Here is a 9,642-nt window from a genome sequence, read left to right as displayed (position 1 = left end):
CAGGTTATATATCTTTTAATATTCTACTAGCTGAAGGACTCAGCAGAGGAAGTAATAAGTATTTTAATAAATGTCTTGTACCATAAATTGAGTTCAGATGTGACTTAAGTCAGCACAAATCTCATCATAGGCAGCTTACAGCCACCGGACGGCTAAAATTTTTTTGCTGGGTTAGACTATTGGATAAAGTTTCTACCTTTGTGAAAACTTTAGCCCAAATAGATGTGTGCATATTTATACATGAGAATGAGATTAATGAAAAATTTTGATTTAAAAAGGAAACCACATATTATTGAAAACTGAAATGTATCACGGTGATGGACCTGTAACTGTTACCTTGAAATTCATTGTAGGAGGATAAATTACCCACCTTGTAATAAGTTTTTTAAATATAAAAAAATGGTCTATGGCCATGCCACCCTGAACACGCCCGATCCCATCTGATCTCAGAAGCTAAGCAGGGTTAGACCTGGTTAGTACTCGGATGGGAGATCACCTAAGAATACCAGGTGCTGTAGGTGCAAATAAATAAATAAATAAATAAAAATGTTTGCTGTTTCTCATGCTTTAACATGTAGATTTACATTTGGTTACAAAATCACAATTCAATTTCCATCTCAAATTTTGATTGTCATTATTATATCAATTAAAAAAATCACTTTTCTAGAAACCATTACTATTATTTGTACTTGGAGGTTATTTCTACCTTCTCGGTTTGGCAAAATCGATGCTCTTTTCTCATTGCAGATGAAGATGTTAATGGTAATGGGGGAAAAATAATAACAATTCTCCTCTACTGGGCAAATAAACATATCCACCAGGATGGAAGAAAGCTAAAGAACCTCCATTCGTAGCCTGCCTTATCTCCTCCATTAGTGTAACAGCTAACATTTACCAAATGTGCAAGGTTGTCTGCCAAACAATTTTTATGCAGTTCCTCATTTAATTCTCATAAAAATCTTAAATATTTTATGCACTTAGGCCCCCCAATAACCCAATGAAAGAGGTAAAAATATCTTCATTTTATACTGAGAAAACAGAAGCTTAGAGAGTTTAAGTCACTTGCCCAAAGTCACAGGGGGAGGAAGTCATCTTTTGTAACCATCTGTGTCTGCTGTGTCTTCCAGGAAGCAGACACTGAGATGGAGTTAAGAGTGCAAAGAGTTGATTTGGGTAAAATGTCTGTGAAAGAAAAAAGGGGGAGGAAGCAGGGTTGGACAGGGAAAGCATTTGGACCATGTTGAGTCTCAGACACTTGCGAAAGACAAGTAGAGAGGAAATAGGATTGAATAAGGGGTGACTCAGAACACAATGCAGATCTGGCAAAGTTTTGGCAACTCAGTGGGAAGCTCTGCAGCAAAGATGGCCAGTTAGAGGAGATCCATGTTGGGCAGAAACAGTCTGGCCCTAGTTAAATAACCATGTTCAATTATTGTCTAGAGGCTATTCAGAAAAAGTGTGGCCTCAACTCAAAACGGAGGTATAGTCTGAAGATGTTACAGCTGGAGGCTGTCAGCTAATTGCTCGTCTTGCAAGTGGATGAAAGTTCTTTCTTGAAGGGAGGAGATCCATCCACGTGGTGCCTCTTACTATCTGCCACGGTTCACCACCTTGCACCATGCAGATCTACTTCTTCATTCACATTTGGGGAGCAGCTCCTCTTGGGTTCCAGTGGATCTTTCTTCTTGCAGAGAAACTTAGAAGAGGGAGGTCAGTGAGATAAACTATAGACCCCATCATTGCAGTTGGTCTTGGGGCCGCAACTGGTATTCATGCTCTTTCTACTCCATTATCTATTCTAAATTTACTTGCCTTTAGCTATTTTCTCGACCGGTCTCAGTGATTTACCTGGTGATGGATCAGAACCTTCATTTCTGAGGGGTCTGACCCACTGGTAACAATACCTTTTTCAGGCAGTGGTTGCTGCACTTGTCCATGTACGTTCTTAGGCAAGAGGGTATCACAAAGTACACAAGTAGATCACCTGAGTTCCATATAGCTTCCTCCATGGCCCATTTGTAACAACAGCCCTACCTTTTCCTGTGAATCAGAGCCAATTACCCTTGCCAAGATGGTGAATCTTCTTCTTGCCTGCTCATCCAGGGACACAGAGAACTAAGAGTACCCAGAAAGGAACCATAGCTTATAGTTCATATGGAACTCTTGCTTGTTCCCCAATTGGGACTTTTTTATTTTTATTAGGGCAACCACTGTCAGCCTCCTGCTCCTTCATTCTTGCTGTCTTTTATTATATACATTAAGCAAAACCCACATCGGCTGTCCATCGATTTTGCCCCTTGGGATGCCATATTCCATCTCTACAACTCTCTTTGGGTCAAGACTCTTTGGCTGCTATTCCACTTTGCCAGTCATTACAATAATTGCGACCCCCTCGACCCCCACGCCGGCTTCTGGTGGTTAAGTGCTGCCCTCTGGCCTCTGTTGCTTCAGAGGCCCATCAGGCCCATTTCCATCAGTGAGCCAAGCCCTGTGACATTCTCTCCTACTGGCAGCCCTGGCCACCATTGAACTTCTTACTGATGCTGGTGTCCTTCTCACTAGCATATTTTTGATGGCTTTGGCAAATAAAATGTACTCTGGGCCTACATGTGTAACAATCTTCTGGTGAGTCTTCTGGCCTGACATAAAATACCTTTTCCAACACATTCACTTCCCTCAGCATCTTTACTCCTTCCTCTATCATCTGTCAGGGCAATTCAGACATTTGACTTCACTCAGAGTGGACCATTGGTTTCTTCATGCTTCCGAGAGCCGCCCCGGCAGTGAGTGTGCACCATCCCCTAGAGCAGGGTATTAAATCTCATTTCCTGGGAGGTTAGGGATATGAGAGTTCAATAAACTGTCCTTTTAAGTGGTCTCATGTTCCGTCCTACTTGATCAGGCACCCTTAAAATCTAATCTGTGAGTACTTTCTGGCCCCTACTGGGATATGCTGGCTTATTCTCATAGCTCTACTGGGGGGTAATGCTTTCGTCCTATACCAGACCCTGCTGAATCATGCTGCAACTTAACACAGCTAGCTGCAACCTAGCAGCCAGGAGAGGAGGAGAGGCAGATACTGAGGGGGATCCCTGTTGTCTTGTGAGGTTGAGGCTTCTATAGTATTATTCTCACTGGGTAGAGCTAGCTCTAAGTAGGAAGCACCTCTGCAGTCTCTGAGGGTTTGGAGGAATCCAGGGAGTCAAAATGGTCAGGGGCATGCATGAGATGGCCCCACCTTATATCAGGGTCCTAGGCTTCACATGCCAGGGCTCTCACCATGGCATAATGGACTGACCCAGCTGAGGATTCTAACATGTTTGAAGCAATTCTAATGATTAAATCTTGAGTTTGGTCCTCAGCTTTTTCTGCTCTCTCATTGCAGGAATAAGGGTGTCTTTGTAAGCTACCAAAGAAGCCCTCTGGCTTTCATACTTAGTTTTCGATTGTTTGTTAGTGGTCTTCAGTTTTTCATTATTCCCCCCTGTATAACATCAATGTAATTTAATAATAACCAACCAATTCACTGTCCTTGTATGTATTGTCCCCATCCTCCTCCCCACTCAATCCCCTATATTTTTCAAAGTCTGAATTATTGTACCTGCCAGGGCATTTTCCTTCACTGAAATGTTCTTCCAAGTCACCACCAGTGAAAGTTTTAGTAATTGGGCTGCCACTTTGTGCCACAAACTCTCCATGCCCCACATACTATCTAGATGGGGTCCCTTTTGCCAGCCAAGTGGTGAGTAGTCCAGTCCTCAAACACTTTCTTAACATCTGCTTTCGCAGCCCACTCCTGTAAGCAGATGCTGAGAAGGAGTTAGGAATGTAGGTGATGTATTGGCGGAGCAGGTAATACCTGTGAAAGAGAAAAGGGAGGAAGCAGGATTGGCCAGGAAGAGTGTCAGGACACTATGCAGACCCAACAAAGTCTCAGTCAACCCAAAAGGAGCTCCAGACAAGGATCGCCTATTAGAGGAGACCCGTAGTGGGCAGAGATGGCCAGGTCCTAGAATTCCTGCTGTGCTGTCGTTGGCTGGGGGCGACCCGAGAGAGCTGGTCAAAAGCTGAAGTTGCTGCAGCTGGAAGCTCTCAGCTAATTGCGCTCCTAGCAGCTGAACTGCAGGTTCTTTCTTGGAGGGAGATAGGAAAGACTCCATGGCTGTCACCATATCATTTTTAGAAGTATTAGTTAAGTGCTTATTTGTGTGGCAGCCTTTGAGAGGTGGTAATAAAACAAACAACTAAACATGGATGAAATAGAAGTTCTGAGAAAGAGGCTGTATGCAATGATGGTTTAGAGCATCAGCTCTGGAGTCAGAATGCCTGGGCTCAATACCTGCTTCTCTACCACTAACTAGCTTGGGGACCTTGGGTGAGTTACTTAACCTTTCTGTGCTTTATCTCCTATACTAGGGATAGTATTTCCTTCCCCAAAGAGTTCTAGAGAAGCTTCATTGAAGCTTCTCTAGAACTCTTGTAGTGTTTAGACCATTGTCCAGCAATTAATGAGTACTCTAATAACTGTTAGCTATTTAGCATATTGTAAACACATGACTGTCATATGTTATATAAAAATTTGGTGGTGTACAGCAGCATATGTAAGCCTAAGGAAAGGAAACTAACTTTTATTAGGTGACTGCTCTCTACCAGGAACTATAATAGCTATTTTATTAGGATACTTCCTTTAATCCTTGCAGTAACCCTATGAGGCAGGTATCACTATTAGCATTTTACTGAGGAAACTAAGGCTGGGCATTATTTATCAAAGTAGCAATAACTTATTAGCCATATCGATGTAAAAAATGTCTAAACCCATAGACTGATCTCAGAAGCTAAGCAGGATCGGGCCTGGCTAGTACTTGGATGGGAGACCACCTAGGAAGACCAGGTGCCGTAGGTGTAAAAAATAAGGGATTGTAAACTGACAAGGTCCTTGCAATCTGCGAGGTCAACCAAGGATTGCCTCGCCTAAAAAATAAAATAAAAAAATAAAAAATAAAAAAATGTCTAAACCCGAAGAGAATTTTTAAAGGAGTTTATTTGAGCTAAAACTGATGACAATTGCTGGGAAGCAAAATCTAAAATGCTCCGGAGAATAAGTTTTGCAGTTTCTTTTATGCATTTGAGATTAAAGAGGGAATTTAAGGACGATTACATGGAGGTGCGAGAAAGCGAGGTGCGGATTGGACTATACCATCGTTAATAAGATTATGTACTCTCTTGAGGGTGGATACGCTTATTTCAAAGGTGTGTTGACCTAAATGCAGGAGAAGAATGGACAGAGCTGCCTTAAAAATCTTTCATTAAAGGAGTTATAGGCCTGGGGCATGACTGCCCTCCACGACCTGCCCAGTTAGGAATTTTTACTTATTACAGCACACATTTTTCATCCACCGCCACAACCTGGAATATTCAGTTTTTGTCCTCACATTGAAAATATCTATGTGGTTGTGAGTCTCCTGGTAAGGATCCTGACATGTCCCTTGACTGCACTACCAACACTGCAAATGCACTATGGCTGATCCAAGCCAGACTGCAACTTTCCTTTGGATTTCCATGCCAGTAGTGAGGCTGGGCTCTCACACAATCTTGCTACCACCATGGTTTTGTTGTATGGCGATTTCAGAGACTGCCTGGTGTAGGCAGTGGGCAATGGGCAATGTAATGGATAGTTGTTATTTGCTGATTCAGCATCCACTGACCTTTAGTCAACTAACAGCTTCATGGTTTTCCTCCATGGAATTCTGTGTGTTGGATAACTATAGAGTGTTGCATTCTCAGCCACAATGATTGGTCTAAGGGAGAGGGGACATGTAACCCATTCAGGCTATGCACATCAAGCCCATGGATTTTATATTGTTGGGAGTAGGAAGTCTTTTCTTTTTCTGCTTGGAGCTATAAGGACATTAACCCACCACTGCTGGTTACCATTTCCCTACCACGAAATGAAAGTATGCTTGACAACAAATCCAGCATAGAGGGAGAAAAAGTAGAGATATCAAGAGAACTGCGGTCCTGATAACATCTTTGAAGCCATTGACTCCAGATATGCCTGAAATCAGTTTATTGCTGGACTTTTTCATTACACAAGCCAATACATTCTATTTTCTTGTTTTAGATCTTTGTGCTGGGTTTTCTATCACTTGAAAATAACTAATTCCTGATAGTCATTCATTCAGTCAATGCCGAGTAAGTTCAGTGTGCCAGACATTGTTCCATTGTGGGAATATAGCAGTGAACAAAACAGGCAATTCCATGTTGGCCTAGAACTTACATTTGGAACTTATATTCTGTGGGAGGAAAAGAAGAAGAAAGTTTTGTGGGGGAAAATTAAAGCTGGTTAAGAAGAAACTTTTATAAGGTATTCAAGAAAGGCCTCACTGATACGTAATTTTGAGCAGAGACCTAAGATATGATTAGGGAGTGATCCATAAGATAAGCACCAGGAGGTTTCCAGAAAAAGTGAACCGCAAGCTCAAAGGCCCTGAGGCAGGTGTGTGCTTGCAGAGTAATGAGGCCAAAGTATTTGGGAGTGTGGTGAGCAAGGAGGTGGAGGTAGAAGATGAGTTCAGAAAAGTAGCAGGTTCAAACCATCCAGGCCCTTAGCAGACATTTAAACTCTGCGATTTTACTTAATGTGCGATGGGAATCCATTGGAGGGTTTTAAGAAAAAGAATGACTTGGGCTAACATATTTTGAAAGAATTAGTTTGGTTGTCGAATGGAAGGGCCAAGAGCAGAAGCAGGGAATCCAGTTAGGAGTCCAGATGAAAGGTGATGGTGGCTGGGGCAGGGTGGTAGCAGTGAAAATGGAAAGAAGTAGACAGAGATGAGATATATTTTGAAGGCAGAGCAGACAGTATTTGCTCTTGAATCGGATGTGGGGATGTGGGGAATTGGAGAGGAGTCAAGGATGACTCCAAGGTTTGTGGCCTGAGCAACTGAAAGTTTGGAATAAAATTACAGTCCTTTTTTTAAATTAAGTCTGAGATGCCTATTAGATATTCAAGATCTGACACTAAGACATTCAGGGAAGAGGCCTAGGATATGTATATATATATGGGAGTCATCAGTGCACAGATAGTATTTAAGGCTGTAAGACTGAATGAAATGTGGCATAGACAGAGAAGAGATAAGACAGCTGAGTCCTGAGACACCCTCATGTTTAGAGGTCGGAGGAACCAGTGAAGAAGATGGAGAAGGAACAACTATTGAGGTAGCTGCTTTTGTATCTAGTGAAGAAAACACTTCAAGGAGGAAGTGATCAGCTGTGTAAAAGGTACAAAAGGTACTGATTGCAGATTGCTGGGACAAGAAAAATGAGGACGGGAAATTTATTGAGCAATATGGACCTTTTCGTACTAACTGCTCTCTTACATATTATCAATTGGAATTTGTTTTATTTTCTATCTCTTCCCATTTAGATGTAAGCTCTGCAAATTTCTGTTTTGTTCACTACTGCATCCCTAGTGCCTAGGATAGTATCTAGTGTATGGTAAGTGCTCAATCAATATTCCTCGATAAATATTTCTTGAATGGAAAAATATGAAAAACAATGAAAAAAAATTATTTCTCAATTCTTCTTTGTACAAAGATACCTTGCATTTTATATTTCAGTAGAGGAAGTAATGGTGTAGCACTAGACTTTGAATTATGTTGAAAATTTGGCAAGAGATTTAACCTCACTATGCTTTTGCTTCTTTATCTATAAAAAGAGATAGATAATAATAAGATGTTTGGGAATATACCCAGAACCATGTCCAGCACATAGCAGGTACTCGATAAATATTTTGTAAATCTGATATGAACCAGACCACCCAGTAACATGAAAATTTATTCTAGATAAATTAGTCATTTGACATGGAAAGTTTCATTTATTTGAGAACTGAATCGGAAAAACGAAATGTTGCTAGGAGGTTGCATTTCCAACATAAAGCATCTGAGTGTGTCTCAAAATGGGATAAGGGCCATAATACATTGAGATTAGGGTTGCTAATATGGTTACTTTCTATTAAAATGTAATAGCTTTGAGGCTTTTTTTTTTTTTAAGTATCTTGCATCTTATTGTAGATTCTATAATTCAAGTATCATTTTATTATAGACCTAAGATGGGTAGATTTTGGCGAGACCACTCCCCCTAGACTTCACTTTCCCCTAGTTTGCTCTAATCTGAATCTTACAGAAGGCACAGAGTTGGGTGGAGTAGATGCCAAGGCTTTAACTGCCTGCAAATTTATTGTGACCCAAGTGTTAACCTTAAAAGTTAAACTAGGAAACTCCTAAAGGATCTTGTAAGTTTAAAGTAGGTAAAGATTATATTGTAAAGAAGAATGGTCTTTTAATAGGGGAAAAAATGTGCTGAGTGAGGAGGTTTAAAAGGGATGGGATAACCAGTTGGAGTTGAGAGTTTTTCTGGATTATCACATAAGCAGCCTGGGCATGCAGCCAACTCTCTTGAGTTAATCTTTCTTCTCCTTTGTTGTTCAGGATTAGGCAACAACACAGCCTTCTGTCGTTTTGTGTTTCTTTGTCTTTTAAACAAAATCAACAGATGATAAACAGAAGTTTCTTTTGACCCAGAATATTTGGCCATCATCTTTCCCTTGGTAGATGTCCATAACAGATGACGTTTTGGTATTTATATATTGATACTGGACATCTCAGAGTGAGGGGGTGTCAAGATGATAACTAAAGTTCTCGTCCTTTTGAAATTAGTGCTCTTGGGCAGGTATTAGACATTACAAGATGCTAAGAACTTGAAAGACAAATATTTAGAGAAAGCCTCCAAGGACAAACTCTCAAATAGGGAAAAATTTATATTAGAATGCTAATACTATCTTTGTCTTGATAATACGTGTTGCCATGTAGGTTATTATAGTGATAAGGGGAAGAAGAGCTAAATCAGAAAGGATATTGCAATGTGGCAATAGAAGAAAGGATTTTTAAGTCTTAAAGTGTACCCTTCAAGGAAACGACTCACAGCATCACATTGTGAATTCCTTTTTAGTACTTGGGCTTCACAAGGACAATAACATCTTCCAAGTCACTAAGTCTGACTGGTCTTTGTCATTATTATTACCTCATTTATTAGCACTTCCTAATGTTAGACATGGTGCTAAGTGTTTTGCATATATTATTCCATTCTCTTCTCACACAAAACCCCATGAGATAGGCATTATTAACATTCTCACTTCATACAGAGAAAACTGAGGCTCAATTCCAGCATCAGTAAGACCTTGGTGATGTGTGGGTGATCTGGATAGTGGGAAATAAGTGACTAGTTGAGGTGCTAAGAAGGAAGAACACAGTTAAAAGCAATTTAACGAAGGCTAACGTGTAGTCGTCGTGGACTAAGAGAATGCAGAACTCAGAAAAGTGCTTCCCCAATGTTTTCAAGATTCTGATGATGAGAAAACAAATGCATTAGGTTTTTTCATTCGTTCATATTTTGCTTCCTTCCATGAGTTAGGACAGTATTTTGGGACGGGGAATACAATAATGAACAAATGCAGCTCGCAGGTTATTGAAAGACAGATAATTCAAATAATGGTGATATGAAAAGTGTCACGGTGAGATTCCAAAACTTTTCAGAAGATGGGAACCCCTGGGTGACTTGTTAAATAGACAGATTGCCAGGCTT

The 9,642-nt window shown here is 40.6% G+C and overlaps 1 pseudogene; it reads left to right on the top strand.

Moving 5' to 3' along the window:
- Positions 1-402: 402 nt before the first annotated feature.
- Positions 403-521, top strand: LOC111729415 (annotated as a pseudogene).
- Positions 522-9,642: the final 9,121 nt, after the last annotated feature.

Source organism: Pteropus vampyrus, unplaced genomic scaffold, assembly GCF_000151845.1.
Source record: "Pteropus vampyrus isolate Shadow unplaced genomic scaffold, Pvam_2.0 Scaffold261, whole genome shotgun sequence".
NCBI classification, from domain to species: domain Eukaryota; kingdom Metazoa; phylum Chordata; class Mammalia; order Chiroptera; family Pteropodidae; genus Pteropus; species Pteropus vampyrus.
The sequence above is the reverse complement of the archived record's forward strand: the minus strand, read 5'-3'. Positions and strand labels throughout refer to the sequence as shown.